At 36.1% G+C, this 17,044-nt stretch overlaps 2 protein-coding genes across 2 annotated transcripts in view; both read right to left on the bottom strand.

Moving 5' to 3' along the window:
- Positions 1-17,044, bottom strand: part of LOC138696241 (nucleolar protein 58-like) — an 80,683-nt gene that overhangs the window by 10,671 nt on the left and 52,968 nt on the right. The window lies entirely within an intron of this gene.
- LOC138696227 (tRNA wybutosine-synthesizing protein 4-like) overlaps positions 1-17,044 on the bottom strand; it is a 302,346-nt gene that overhangs the window by 277,964 nt on the left and 7,338 nt on the right. The gene's annotated exons all lie outside the window — the stretch shown is intronic.

The raw sequence follows: 17,044 nt of genomic DNA, 5'->3' as shown, positions 1-17,044 counted from the left end.
ACAGAAAAGAAACCTTTTCTATTTCGATAAAGTTCGGCATTATTTCAACTAGGTGATTGGATGGGGATGTGAGCAGTCTTTACAACCAATATTAGGCTACTCTTGGAAATCCTGACATGGCTGAAAATTCTCTCTGGATTTCAAATCGTTCCCTGCTTGAAGTTTGGGGATTTATGAGACCCTGCCATAACAAAGCAATTTCATAAGTAACATTCCTAACTAGCCTACTCGGCAAATAGTTGATTTGTGGACCCTAAAAAGATAACCCAAGACCGCCTCAAAAATTCCAACAGCATAAAATCTCAGCATTATTAGAACTTGGTTCATAGGAGAAAGTGGAAGGTTTCGATTTGTCTGTCTGCATATATTTGAGTAGCTTAATATCAAAGACGGACATCTGACCTCAATCAAAATTTAGATAGCTGTGGTTTTTTATACAATTTTTCATGCTATTTCCAGTTGTAGTGAAACCATATGCAAACTCTATAACACTATATTTATAAAATAAATTGTGTTAAATATTACAAAGAACACTGTGAATTAAAAAATTGCATCTAGATCGAAACTATGGAGACGACAGATGTCCGTCTTTGATATTAAGCTACTCATTTGTTTCAATTTTTTAAAGTAACAAAACACATGAATCCTTACTTAACCTAAATCTTTGCTCAAATTCTCTATCATTATATATAAAAACAATTCATGTCTATCACGGAAACGCCTTCTTCTTAATAATATTTTTTTCATTCTAAAATTTCTTCATCAGAAGAATCCATTATGTCGAAAACAATATTGTTATGCTATAACTATTTACTATATAATTACAGTAACTGCATTATAAACAGAACAACATAAATAGCCTACTTGATCGATGATCAGTGACTTAACCAGCAAAAATCTGTTGATCAAATCTGATGGAAGACTGATCTCCGATCAAACACTGATTGTTCTTTCTGCAACAGAAATAGAACTGATGGCCAATCAAACCCTCCTTGATTGCCAATCATATTTTGATCGATGTTTCTGCAACCGGGCCTTATGTTTAGGGTAGGATTAAAGAAAATAAATAAAACAGATAACGCAAATTTTGGTAATCTAAATTATTCTTGACGTTTAAAAAACAATAATTTACGTGTTTATAGCAAAGAAAAGCTGGAAAAATATGCATAAAGAGGACAGTATTGACGAACATTATCTATGACGTCACATTTCCAAAGCAACCTGATAAACAAGCATTGTTAGTTGAAGCGCCATTTTCAAGATACTACGACAATAATAATAATTTATTGCATGAGCCATGGAAAATAAAAATAATTGTAATTTGAGAAAACTTTTCAGTAATTTGAGCAGTGAAGAAGAAGAGATTGATTTCGCCATGTCGTATAAACTAATACCTGACAAAAGTGCAAAGAAATGTGTGAGTTGCAAATCAAGTGATAGTGTGAATTGGCAGAGAAGGGCAAAATACTCAAACTATTCATTCTGTTTGAAGTGTAAAAAGTGTAAACAGGAAACGTCTATAACCCACAACACACGGTTCGAAAACACAAAAATAACTATACGTCAAAGCTTGGTTCTTATTTATATGTGGTTGCTTCAAACAACTTTTCAGATAGCTGGTTCAGAGGCAGAAGTTCACTTCAGTACTGCACTAGACTATTTCTGTTTCTGCAGAGAAATATGTTATGTTATAATTACACAAAATACCAAACCCATAGGAGGAGAAGGACACATCGTGGAATTAGATGAAACACATGTCTACTCCAGAAAATATAAAAGGGGCAGACTTCTCAAAAACGAGAAAAAAAAATATGGGTTTTTGGAGGTATCGATAGAGAGACGAAAGAATCGTTTGTATTGAAAGTGGAAAAAAAGAGATAAAAATACCTTGATACCCATAATTAAGTCATTCATCAAACCACATACTAAAATTATGACGGATGGTTGGAAGTCTTACAGTGATTTGAAAGATGAAGGATATATCCATGAAGTTGTGAATCACTCGATAGAATTTGTACGTGAAGATGATCATTCTGTGCACACCCAAAAAGTGGAACAAATGTGGAAAACGTTGAAATCGGTTTTAAAAAGAGAAGGCAGGGAAAGTGAAAATGATCATTATACGTGTTTGAGTTCCTATATTGTGAACAACAGAAACTGAAAGGAATGACTACACCCAGTGAAATGTTTCCGCAGTTTCTACAGCATATCCACGACACATATCCAGGGTATGGAATAGAAGAATTAAAACCTAAAGACTACATTCCTCAGCAATGAGTGATAGTGTCATACGAGCAATGTTTTTTTAGGAAGTGTTCAGTTATTGAAAGAAAAACTTGGCGAACTATAAAGTGTTACATATTATAATACGAACAATAATTGTAGGAAGTCTTCAGTTAACAGTGAATGGTATACCTAGTGAACTATACAGCGTCGGTCACCAAGGAATCGTTCATTTATATGAACTATTGAATATTTTAATTCTGAGCGAGTTACCTACCTATGTATTACAATGAGAACAGTGATTGTGAGAAGTGTTCAGTTATTAAAAGAAAAACTTAGCTAACTATAGTGATAGTGTTACATATTATGATACGAACAATAATTGTAGGAAGTCTTCAGTTAACAGTGAATGGTATACCTAGTGAACTATACAGCGATCACTAACGAATAACTCATTTATATGAAACGGTATTATTAGCAAGTACGTACATGCGTTTGTCAAATGCTCATCACCATGCTTTCGAAAAGGCACTTTTCAGTGCCTGACACCCCGCTTTTTTGATCATGTGCTACACGTCAGATCATCATTGGGGCTTGCAGCCCTGATACCCCACTTTTTACATCATGTGCTACACCTCGGATCATCATCGGGGCTTGCAGCCCCGATACCCCGCTTTTTACATCATGTGCTACACGTCGGATCATAATCGGGGCTTGCAGCCCCGATATCCCGCTTTTTACATCATGTGCTACACGTCAGATCATCATTGGGGCTTGCAGCCCCGATACCCCGCTTTTTACATCATGTGCGTGTAATAAACAATAAGCAAACCATCTTCGATTACAGCAGTCACCAAAGAATCGTTCACTAAAGTGAACTATTTAATTCAGAGTGTCACCAAGCAACGGGAATCGTTGCTTTAAATGAACTATGTGAACTATTTAATTCTGAGCGAGTTACCAAGCAACAGGAGTCGTTCATTCAATTGAATCATTGACTCGTCTATAACCAACATTTCTATCCTAATGCCCACTATATTCATTGCTATGCCCAGCAACTCAATTTAGTGATGGAAAGAGCTGCTTCACAAAATAAAGCAGCCAGAGTGTTTTTCTGCAGCTTATCAGGTTTTCCAATCTTCTTTGCAAGATCTCCGCAAAGATTATCCGGATTAGAAACAGTGGCGGCACTTAGGATTCCTAGTGGTTCTGCAACTAGATGGAATTTTAAATCTAGAACGGTGAATGCAGTGTATGAACACAAGGACAGCCTAGTCGAATGCTTTTTGGATTTGGAGGAGTCATTATCTGCCAAGACTGTTCAAGAAGCTTGTGGGCTCCACCTCTATTTGGAGGATGAAGAATTCTTATTCTGGCTGTCATTTTTCCACAAAATAATGCCCCATGTAGATATTTTATACAGTCAATTACAAGCAAGGTCGACTGACGCTGTGAAAATAAAAAATGCTACAGCACATTTTATTCAGGCAATTAGTGGAATAAGGGAATCCACAAAAGATTCTGACAGTGAAGTGACGTCAGGTAATAAGGGACGGAAGCGGACATGTCGAAGTGCTGATGCCAAGGAGGTATGTGACCGAATCGTACAAGAGGCTCGTGATCGTTTCCACTCCTTGGATCATTTAGAAGCAGCAAAGCTCCTAAGTTCTCTCAACTTTAATGAAATTTCAGGACAGTTTCCAGAAAAAGAACTCGAAGCTGCTGTTCAAAATTATAATATGTTGGAAAAGAACAGGTTAAAGACAAAACTCAGCGTTCTTTATGAAAGATCCGATTACAGGCGAATTGATGGAGCTGTTCCATTACTGAAGCTCATCATGAAAAATAACTTACAGGAAACATTCAGCGAAATAACAAAACTCCTCAAAATTATGATCACGACACCTATGACAACTTTGGAACTGGAAAGATGTTTTTAGTCTCTGAAGAGGATTAAAAGATTTTTACGGAATACAATGTCTCAGGACTGCCTTACTGCCCTAGCAATGCTGTCAATAGAAAAGAAACTGGTTGCCGACATGGAGGGGTTCAACTCTAAAGTAATTGACAGCTTCTGCAGCACTAAAGAGTGCCGCATGGACTTCACACGTCACTAGGTGAGTAGGTCAACCAAATTTTAACAACTTTTTTTTAAGTGAATTTCCTATATTGTAGCACACTCCCATTTTCAGCCACGAGCCACCGCTGCTCATAATGTCGGATCCATACACATTGCATAATTGGTGGTGGGTCTTTGCTGGAGATCGCTTCTGAGAGCAGCTATTTTCTACTAGCATACTGCCGTCATAAGACTGAAAAACTGCACTGCATTATTCCCACACACCCTCTCTCTACTCTGGTTAGATGATCGCCCACCTCTGCTTCGGCATGTGGGCGTGAGGTCAGCAGCAGACTAGTCGGTATTGACCCTTCATGGGCTGTAACACCATGGATTTTTTACCCCCCCCCCCTCTACTGCTATGCATGCACATTCCCGTCCAACTAGACATGCCATTTCTGGACGCGATTGGAACTTACTTCCTGGATGAACCTCTTATATCGATTGCATTACACTTAAGACGATCGATAGTTAGCAGCAGTTGTATAAACAGATGATAATTTGTAACAATGAATACAGCGACAATAAGATGAGACACTTTATTGTTATTATTAACACTAACCTTACCCCATTCACTGTCAGGTTCAGCACCACTGGTGTCATTGGTCACAGATTCACATTCCTCTATGCATCTATTATGCGGGATTTTTTTTTAAATTCTAACGCGAAAAATTTGAGTGCATTCATTGTGTGGGTAAATACAGTATATGACTTTCTGATGCAATTGTTAGGAATTTCAAAAAGTATTTTTAGAATAAGGTTCAACTGTGTCCTTATCCAATTTTAATTTGGTTAGTCTTCTTTGATAAACTTTATTTCACAGCTTTCCTTCTCTGATAAAAATATTCAAATTGTACCAGTTCAGAGTCAAATTTCACTTTGCATCATAACTGATAATAATTTTTAGATGCTCTTTGTGCTTTCCTAGAGTCCTTATATTAACGACTGATATTTTTATATGACCTTGTTTTCTAGCATCAATATATTTTTGGCAGGATTTTTTTTGACCTTATATAAAATCAGTGGCTTAGAGAAGAAAAGTACAAAAGATGAAAAATTATCACTGAAAGCAGTATCATCAACATTAACATCGAGTATACCCATTTTTCTAGTTCTCAATTACAAATGCATATGCTACATAGTGATCTGGTCCTGTAAACCAGCTGTAACGACTGGGGTAGGTCATCATTGTTACCACACAATACCTCTGTTCTGGTTGAATGATTATTCAACTCTGCTGAAGCATGCAGATGTGAAACCAGCGGCTGGCTGGTCAGCCTTGGAGTCCTTGGACCTACATTGGCTGTTATGCCTACGACACTCCAAAATTTATTACATGCTGCCGTTGTGCACTTTTGTATTTCCTTTCTGCTGGTATTATCTCAAGATATCTTGTAGCAAATGTAGTGAAGAGATACTGTGGAAACTGGTCCTTTTTCCTCTTCAGCTAAATAGCCAATATCCACTATGGTACCACGTATCCATAAATTTCACATTCATACTGTCTCTAGTTCATAGATAGAATAATATAAATAAAAGAACAAAAATATAAAATCTCAAAATTTGTAATTTTTTTATGAATACAAGTAGAAGCCTGGAACAGTCCTTTAGTATATGTATGCTCATGTATGTTTCTTTCATAACCAAAACGTAGTGTTGGTTTTGATGTACACTGGGCTGCAAAAGAAATGCAGAGACGAAGTCGCTATTGATTTGAAATATCTTGTTATGAGGACTTCACTGAATGTATAAAATATTATACAAACACTCTGAACTGTCCTGAATTTTCTAAAGGGTTTTATTCCGTGCAAAGGATAAGTGTTTCAATTAGATTGACTTTTCAGTTCTGTATCTATATTTATAATTTATTTATTTATTTATTTATGCAAATGACAGGTACATAGATAACTCATCTTTTACCTATACACAACTTCAAAATTAAAACAATTAACTTAATACAACTTAAAATTAAATCTAATGAAGAACTAAACAAAATTCTTAAAGAACTAAAAAGAGGCATGAGGCTTCTCGCTTCCCAGTATCTGGCACATTCAGTCAGTGATTTTAGAGCTGGGTAGCGTTGGAGATGATCCCTATTCATCGCTTCTTGAAGGTCACAAAGGGTACAGGTTGGATGTTGATAAATACCGAAATGGTGGAGATGCTGCACCAAGCAGTCATGACCAGTTGCAAGGCAGAAATGCGCGATTGCCAATCTTCTTGGTCCGTTAGGTATTGAAAGAAGGCCCCTTCTCCAGTGTTTGCCATATGTTCTTTCTGCAATCTCATGGGAGTGGATGTTGTGGGCAACTTCTTTGATGTATAATTTTATTGTCCGGTTTAGGAAATGTTTGTAAAATTTTAGCACCTTTTTTTGCCAAGGCATCAGCCTGCTCATTGCCAAATAAGTTGCAGTGCCCGGGGACCCACTGTAGTACCACGATTTTGTGTTTTGCTTGTAATAGTTGTATGGCATTTTGACAGTCTTGGATTGATGAAGACTCAGGGTCTGAGGAACCTACAGATTCTATGACTGCTTTGGAGTCTGACAGGATGACGACATTCTTTAATTTAGTTTGATGACATATCAGTTGAGCTAAGGCTACCCTGATAGCTTCAATTTCACCGTCATAAGATGACCTATGAGTGCCTACTGCTGTATAGGAGGCAAAGATATCGCTGTATACACCAGCACCAACATTAATATCATCCTCCGATTTGGATCCATCTGTATAAACACGAAGCCACTCAGTTTCTGGATACTTGAGATACTTGTTTCAAGAGCCAGGGATCTTAATATATCTACTGGTGTTTCTTTTTTACAAACATCATCTTCCAAATCTACAGAGAATAAGATGGAGTTAGAAAGTATTGGGTTTAAAAATTGAGGAAGAGGTTCTGGAGTATTACAAATCTGATATATTTCCCTCAATTCCATGACTCTTTGTATAAATCCGTGCTGTGTTTTCAATCTTCTTTCGACATTATGATAAGATTGCCAGAATTGGTCTCCTGGAATTCTCAATAGCTTTTCGTATAGAATTAGTGCCTTCTCTTCAATTAATCTATTAATTGGTTTAAATCCTGTTAAGAGGAGCATGGCATTAATTGGAGTGGTTTTGACTCCACCAGTGAGGAGGCGTAGGGCTTGGTTTTGCACTTGATCGATTTTATCTAATACTGTCTCCGAAGCTGTTATTAGGGGTTCACAACAGTACAATATTTGAGGTAGTATATACATTTTATATACTGTTTGTAGGATAGCGCGGTCACAACCCCATTTTGAATCTGCAATTCGTTTAATTCCATTTAACTGTTTGGATGATGAGGCTATAATTTTTTCTGCCTTTTGAGATTTTATAATAAAATTGTATATTTATATTTATAATAAAATTGATAGGTACATTTTTTTGTTAATACAATATGAAATGAGGGGCTAGAACAAAAAGCAGGTAAGTGACATTATTAAAAAAATGAGTTAAGTGCGTGTTGTGATAGCCCAAAAGGAAGTTTTTTTTTTTTTGGGATAAAATCAGGTAAGTGATCACACTGTGCAGTGCTGCTATATGGGCATCGTTTCACCAAACTAGTGTATATTATTTCATTGCATGTAATTTCCTCAAAACTAGGTTTCCGTCACTTACCTGCTTTTTGTTCTAAGCCCCTCAAATGTAACTGGCTGTAATTATCGATAGGAACAATGACAGCATCCATGGATAATAAGGAAGGCTGTGGAATACCATATAAACTGCAGTGTCAGTATAGAGTAGGCCATGATATTCATATAATGCTTTTCATTGTCGATGAAGAAATAATTCTGTTATTATTGGAATAACATATATTCACTATTTGTAGGTACTGATTTTCAATTCTCTACTTTATTCTGTATATGCTGACTTATTTGTTCACTTTAATATGACTTAATCCATCAAGAAAGTTACATTTTTAAAATTTGCTATTGTGGACTTGTTTATTTCTAATGGTTGTTATGGACTTTTATATAATACATTTCCGTCTATGACTTGTGTTATCTTCTACTGGTTTACACTCAAGAGGATCTAAGTGTGTTTGTGAATATAATATAAACTTTTTATTTATATTTTTTTTCTACGCTTGACGCTGACTACCCAAATTTTTCCTACACTTTAGTGGTTATATTATTTAGTCCCATTATGAACGTTTCTTCATGTACTAGTGCAACTGCCGTATGTCCAGTTTGTAAAAAAGAGTGCAAATCTTCTGTTGGTGTCAATATTCACATCAGTAAAGCTCATCCGCAACAACGATGGGACAAAATCGTGAGTCAATATTATTCTCCTTCTTCTTCTTCTTCTACTTCTTCCAATGATCTAGTTTCGGACAATCATATTTCTAATACTAATAGTAATGATCCTCAGCTGGTACTTGCAAGCACTTCACCTGAACAAAACAATAATTGTCATATTTTCGATGCAGTGCCTCATAATAGTCATAATGACAATCCGATGCAGCAATGGAAAGACTGTATTTCACATATTCTGTCGGATGGAAATGCTGATGATCTGGAACTATTAACGAAAGATTTATTAAAATTTTTTCTTGATGAAACCACTGAATTGCCTGGCCCTCAACATCCAGTTATACGACATTACAAAAATCGCAAATTAAACACTCAGTATAAGTATAATTTTCAGTCATCTAATAATCCTGTGAGAAAATCTATTCGAAAGAGGAAGTAAACAGAAAAAAATACGAATATGAGTTGGCACAGTATAATTTTTATAATCAAAGAAGAAAAATAGCCCAACAAATTTTGCGAAAATCAAGCAAACAACAATGCTGCAAAATTCCTCTTAATGTTATTTCTGATCATTTTGAAGATGTATTTTGTTTGGAAAATAATGTTTCACCACTGTCCAATTTCGCTCCTAATATTGATTTACCTGACAACATTACCGTTACTGAAGAAGACATTCATAAGGCTCTTTATGGCATTAAGATTGACACTTCTCCCGGCCCTGACCGCATTACTGTTCGCATATTAAGACATCTCAAAACAACGAAATTCCTAACCCTATTTACCAATGCAATGTTACAATTTTCTTCTATGCCTTCTCTGAAACAGGCTCGGACAGTTTTAATTTATAAGGGCGGTGATGAAAAAAATATAAAAAACTGGAGACTGATAGCCATATTTCCTGTCTTGCAAAGAATTATTGAAAGAGTGTTGGATTCAAAATTGAGAAGTTATATTGCATTAAATCAATATCAGCGAGGATTTATGGCTCTTCCTGGCACGCATATAAATTCTTCAATTGTTAATGGTTGTCTTCAATCAGCAAAATAAAATTTAAAAAAAATTGCTGTATCATATTTGTTGATGTATCTAAGCCTTCGACTCCATCGGACATGAACATATAAAAAGAGCCCTTAAGCATGCATGCATTCCACGGAATCTCTACAATTTAATTTCTTCTTCGTTATCAGCAAATACTATTCAAATTGAATGAAATTTTCAAAAAACAAAACCTATAGCCTTAAATTGTGGCGTAGCACAGGGTTCTCCATTATCACCCATATTATTTAATTTGGCAATCAATCATGTGATGCAAAATCTGACTGATTATGATATTTCTACTAAATATGGCTATTCTTTATCAGATCAACTACCTCATTTGTCTGCGCTAGCCTTCGCTGATGACCTTGCTTTAATTGGTAGCACTAAAGCAAATGCTACATCTCTTGTTGATTTAGCTGAAAGTAGCTTAACTGAAATTGGTCTTCACATAAATCCAGCTAAAAGCAAGGCAATAGTTTTACAAAAGGGCTCTTTGCAGATGACATTATCTCTCTACAAGGCTCTGTTATTTCTTCATTGCATGATAAAATGAGTGTATCCGATATCTCGGAATAGATTTCAAGACAAAATCTCCTTCAATAAAACCATGACTATCAAAAACCTATCTTCAGACTTGGATGGACTTGTCCAAACAAAATTATTAAAATCAGACCAAAAATTAAAAATCATAAACGAATAGGCTATATATGGCCAAGTTTGATTTACCCTCTGCAGTGTGCTCCATTACCTCAGTTATCTGATACATTCTTACGAAATCTTGACAAAATTATTAGAAATGCTGTGAAGGAAATTATGATGCTGCCCGATGATACGCCAAATTCAATGTTATACACGAGTAAAAAAGTCAGAGGTTTGGGAATTCTTTGTGCAGAGTGGGAGGCCAGCATTCAACATTATAACATCTGTAATCGTTTTCATCATATTAATGATGTGCATCTTAACTTTGTAAGGAACCTGCACATTGAACAGCAACTGAGTCTACGTAGACTAAACATCAATAAGTCTTCTATTGCTCCCAACACTAAAGGTCGACAATTGAGGGAGATCTTGCGGAACAAGTTTTGAATCATGGTGTAAATTACCTCATAAGGGCTAAGGTGTTATCCTGTATTCTGAGTGCCCCAAGGCAAATTCCTGGTTGTCTTCAAAGGCAAATTTATCAATTTCAGAATACATTAATGCAATTAAAATGTCCAGCAATCTATCTGTGATTAGATCTGTGCCCGGCAGAAGTTTCAACACATCCCGGCTGGAACGAGATGGAAACTCTTGATCACGTGTTGGGATTCTGTCGAAAAACGGAGCTGCTGCGCAACAATCGACACCATAAGGCCAGGACCGGTATTGCTGATGTCCTCAAGCGTCGCGGATGGGAGGTGTACGAGGAAATCAACTGCGTTTCATCCTTAGATTCGAACAGAAGAGCAGATATTGTAGCCACTCACAGGACTCAATCTAAGGGAATAATTCTTGATCCTACAATCCGGTTTGAGAGGGATGCCCTGCAGGCACAACATGTTGATCAGGAGAAGAAATCCATTTATGAGTCCTGCATCCCATATCTAAGTGAGAAATATAACCTTCCCACTAGTCAGTGGAGTGTTTCTGTTCTTTTGTTTGGTGCGCGTGGCACACTTCCTAAATTCACATGGAATATTTTAAAAGCACTCAGTCTCCGATTTTTTGAAATTCAAAAAATTTTATTGGATATTCTTAAGGATTCAATCCAAATATTACATTACCATTTATATTTTGGCCACTGATGATTCTATTGGGTTTGCATTTCTCTGGATGTTTTACTAAACAATTCCTATATTTAATCTTTTCGTCTTTCTAAATTATTCTGTAGTGCTTTTATTCTGAATCTTTATGGTCACCCTCATTGAGGGCAGATTATTTTGCTAAAAATAGTTGTGTGTGTGAATAATTTAAAACCAATTCATATTAGCTAATAACGTGGCTATTTCTAAGAAGTTGTTACTGAACGATTCACATTATTTCCAGTTTAGTTGAATCAACTCCTCTAGTGAACGATATAAATCTTTAAAAATTTATTTCTCTTTTTGTCTACTAGGTGTCTCTCTCCCTTCTTCTCTTCTAATCTTTACTCTTCTTTTATACTTCACTCGACTCTACACCCTTTTTACTCCAATTCTACCCTCTTAATTCTGCATATCTCTAACTACATTACAACATGATATAAATGCAACATTTTACTTACTTTGATTTAGAGGAGATTCGACCTGGAACTTCCTGCTCTATAGCACCTCCCCTTAGCATTCTCGGCTAATCGGCCAAGAAACAACAAATTCGATGAAGCTTATATGTTACGATAGTGCCTTTTGAAAATTAAAATACGTATTTTAGAATTTATTGTTGTATCGAAATTATTTCCGATGTGGCAGAAGGACGAATATACATATTTAGACCAAAATTTTATGTAAATTGTATCAATTATAAGCCAATATTGAATAAACAATTCTCGTGACGTCATTGCTAAAGCAACCTCATAAACATGCATTGTTGTTAGAAGCGCCATTTTCAAACCATGGCTTTTAATTTACGGGTTATTTCCAAGAAGTCGTCACTGAACGATTCACATCGTTTATAGTTCACTTCTGTTGTTACACAACATTTTCAAGATGAATGCACTGAACGATTCACATCATTTATAGTTCACTTCTGTGAACGATTCCATTGTCTATTGTTACACAACATTTTCAAGATGAATGCCACTATTGATCATTCTTAAGTTGAATGCACACAGTTCACTCTGGACAAGAGTTAATTTAATACGTACAAACCGGATCTTCACTTCTACCGAACTTTCTTTACGACAACCACTGCACATTAAAACAATACGGCTGATTTTTATTCTTCTTTATTGTGTAAATAGTTCACCCTGGACCAATCTTCCGTTGACTGTTAGTAATGATAACATAGTCAACTTCCCTGCAAAATCTATAGTAGTCCACAACAGTATTGGCGCTCACTTCGGCTTCGATTGCAGCGTCAAAGATCTTTATATGGAGTAGCCAGAGATAAATTAATGTTAAACTCTGGGCAAGAGTCAGTTTGGTATGTTCAAACCAGGTCTTGACTGCTATCGCACTTTCTTTGTGACAACTATTGCACTTCAAGCAATACGGCACATTTTTATTCTTATTTCTCTTCTGCCACACCACTTTTCCTTCGGCTCCACAATCAATACACTGCTTGCTTTCTTTTCTGGGAAATAATTTGTGGACAACACAGAAATCTATGCAACTTGCAATATCTCTACAAGAGTCACATAATTTGCGTAAATTGGTTATTTCCAAGAAGTCGTCACTGAACGATCTGAGTATTGGAGACGGTCTTGAATATACATACAACATGAGCTATTCGTTTACACATACCTGTCTGTAGGCATGTCCTGTTGTGATTAGCTTTCCTGCGTTAATCTTTTGAGCGATTAAAGTTTTTAATGTGAAATGAATTGTTCCTGAAGGAACTTGATGATTTCTCATTAGCTCTTTAATTAATTGATAAATTTCGCTAAATAAGGCATATCCCTTTCTGAAGTAATAACTGAAATTTTTTAGTATTCTTCGGAGATGACCTAGTACACGGCACAGCTTACAGGTGTTCATTTCCGCAATTTAAATTACTTATGTGACAACTTTGAGATACAGTGTAACTGCAAATTTTGATTTCGGAAGCCAAAATTAAATTGTTTATAGTTACATAGTTACGACAAAACAATAAATATTCCATTGTTGAGTACATTGACATCTGAATCAAACACAGCCAGTTCTATCCTGACGAGAGGCTCAGGACAGATCAACAACCGTGTGAGGTAGCCAAAAGCAGGTTGTGAGATTGCTTAAAAAGAACAGTTTATCCCATCTCTAGTTGCTGTCTCGTTCTGAACAAATGCTCCATCTAGCGGAAGAATTGTCATACCGAGGCCGTGTGTATACATTTTTTTTATTTCACTTATGGACAGTTGCATTTCTCCCATAATGCAAATTTCGAAGAACAATACAACTTAACTTCGGCATTCGTTCTTCCTTCCAGTGCACAGTATTGAGAAGATACAGTAAAGACAACTAAGCCATTTCGTGGGAACAAATTCTGAGTGTGCAAGTCACGAAACCGGGTGTATTATCTGGAACCTCCACTAGATGGATCTCCATCTACGACATTTATTACTCACCTTTTAACAGTTTGAATGACATGAGGCAAAGGAATGGCAATATAACCATAATAATAATTACTTTCGTATGCAATCATCATGAAAATATTCACTAATTGACGCTAACGTTCAAATCATTAATTATGGCATTAATTTGTATCATTTTGGGGGGTGCTTGCTTTTCCCCTCTGGAATGAATCCCATCCGAGCTTTGTCAGTCTTAATAAGTACACAGGAGATGCCTTTCTTGGAAATAATGAAACCACGTTTTTTGCAGGCTTCTTTTATTTTAACTAAACTGTACTTGACATTGGAAAGGGTCACAATTTACCCCTCCCAAAAAGGCTCGATTTTCTTGGTTATTGCTGCTGTGAGACACTGTACACTCTGACTATGAAATCATTCACTACTGGTCTGTCATCTCTCACCACAGTGCAGCTGTTGTGTGACTTCTGACACGCATGATGTCATTCAAAATTCATTTCCAGAAATCGGAAACAACCTTGTACAGTGCATGAGGGTTAAGTTGGCGTGATATTTACTGTCTTTGTCTGTGGTCCTTGTCTACCGACCGTCTATAGATGTAACGGGGAAAAGGTTTTCTTTTGTAGAATTCTTAGAATTCCCTTCTTTCTCTCTCCCTTAGCCCTTCTAGAACACACTTTTGCAAACCCAATTAGTGGAGCTCTCAGTGGCGTCTTGGTGTTTTTCGAGTTCATTTATTCAGTAGTATTTTGTGAATAGTGAAGTAAGTGTGTGTCTTGTATCAATTTAATATAATATAATTCACAAGTTAAACAAAATGTTTTCGGAATTGCATGGTTTCTCTGTTACCTTAAACATTGTAATGAGTGTTGTACTCTTGTTTTTAATAATCATGGTAGGCAATGTGGGAAAGCCTTGAAGTCTAACAGTATGAACATGGTTATTTTATTAATGTACACAAATTCTTTACTGAAGAATATGATACACTGAAATGTGGAAAGCAAACAATATCTGTGTCAAGTGTTATCAAAACAACTGCTGCAGCGACAGGTATATCGTCTTGTAGTGTTAGCAGGATTAAAAAAAAAAAAAAACAAAGGGAGGCGCTAGAAAATGGAAGTGTTCTGCGAACTCCAGGAAAGAAACGTCCCAACAGGACCCCTCAGAAAACTGCAATTGACTCATTTTCTGCAGCCGCTATATGATGAGTAATTTATTCATTATATCGAATTGATTTTTTGCCTAGTTTGAAGGATATAAATGACACGTTAAGGAAAACTTATTCACTGAAAGCATACGGAGTTTGAGAGAAATTGAAAAAAAAAAAAAAAATGAAATTTAGATATGTTAAAAATACTCAAGGCAGAAAATTTTTAATGGAAAGGTTGGATGTTATTTTAAAGAGATTTAAATTCTTAAGAAAAATGAAAGAATTACGCACCATTTGACGCGCAGTTCTTTATCTAGACGAAATTTGGGTTAATGTGAACCATATGAAAAGCAAAGTTTGGAAAAGCGATGATCACGAAATTGACTTCCCAATTCAAACCCCAATAGGAAAAGGTCAGCGGTTTATTATTTTACCACGCCAGATGTTCAACTGCTTTCATTCCCAATACGGTTCTAACTTTCAAATCTAAGTCAACTAAGGACTACCACAAGGTAATGGACAGCACTGTATTTAAGAACTGGTTCATTAATCAATTATTTCCAAACATTCCTCTCAATAATATCATTGTTATGGACAATGCCTCCTAGCATTGAACAGAACTCAATAAGGCACCGATTTCATCAACACTGAAATGCAGTCCTGGCTTCGTAATAATAACAATGAATTTTATTTATGATCCACGAAACCTGTATTGTATGAACTTATAAAAACTAAAAAAGACATTTAAAAACATATCAAATCGTCCAAATTGCGACAATGCACTCCCATACTGTAGTGAGACAGCCACCATACCATTGTAACTTAAACGCGATCGAATTAATATGGAACAGGTTAAAAATGACGTTGCAAAGCATAATATTTCGTTCAAAAGTAAAGATGTGAAATTGTTGTTTGAGAGCGCTCTTGCAAAAGTGACGGAAGATAATTGGAGAAAGGCCTGTGAACACGTAGAAGAAGTTGAACAAATTAGATGAAATTAGTGATCGGTTCGTAATAAATTTGGACGACACAGACACGGACGAGGAACTTTCTGGCGAAGAGGAGTCGAATTTGAAGCGGAAGAGAGTGCCGCCGCTGCTAACTCGTGGTCGTTGGAAGGAGTGTCGACCATATCGCCGTCACCATAAATGAGGGTAGAGAGAGATGGTGAGTATTCTTTCTCTTTCTAAAAGGACAAGTAAATCCTCATGGATTGTAGTACACCCAAGTATTTGAAGCTGTCCATTGCCTAATTTAGAATTCGCAAATTTACCATCTTTACTTTTCTTCCTATGACCCTTGTCTTCGTCTTGTTTGCATTTATCTTCATCCCATATTGCACAGAGCTATCATTTAGCTCCAGTAGCATATCCCTTTGTATAATATCCTCTTCTGCTGACAACGCCATATCATCAGCAAATCTTATGCACTTTATTGTTCTTTCTCCTACTGTCACTCCTCCCATGTTCTGAAAACAGTTGTTCACTAAATCCTCCAAGTAGATGTTGAACAGGGTAGGTGTTAAAGGGCATCCTTGACATATTCCTCTCCCTATTTTGCTTCCTTCTGACATTTCTCCTATCCTGACTTTGACTCGTTTCAAATGACATCATCATTTTGGGGATTCTTGAATTGTCCATTCATTTTACATGGTGTAGCCAATTTAGTTTGTATCTGTTTATTTTTTCTTCTACTGACTCTACTTCTAATTGTTCCATTATTTCTTCATTCCTTTTTCGATCTAAAAGAGTACCGGTATATCCTGCTGTCCATCTGAGAAATTTAATTTGTGTTGCTTTGATTCTGCTCATATCTCTTTTCCTTAATGTCCATATGAAAGGGAGGGTAATGCTAGAGTATTATATATTTTTATTCTTGTGGTACTAATTTAGCTTTTAATATATCATTTATTATTCCTAAAATTTATGTAAATTTGGTGATCTTCTTGTTCACATCTTTTTCATTTTGATAAGATATTTCACAACCCAGATACCGTAATTGAAATTTTGTACTTGTTCTAGGCATTGGTTATTGTGTATTATCTTACTTCTG

This window comes from Periplaneta americana, chromosome 1 (genome assembly GCF_040183065.1).
Source record: "Periplaneta americana isolate PAMFEO1 chromosome 1, P.americana_PAMFEO1_priV1, whole genome shotgun sequence".
Classification (NCBI taxonomy): Eukaryota; Metazoa; Arthropoda; class Insecta; order Blattodea; family Blattidae; genus Periplaneta; species Periplaneta americana.
Note: the sequence above shows the minus strand (reverse complement) of the source record. Positions and strands in the feature narration are given on the sequence as shown.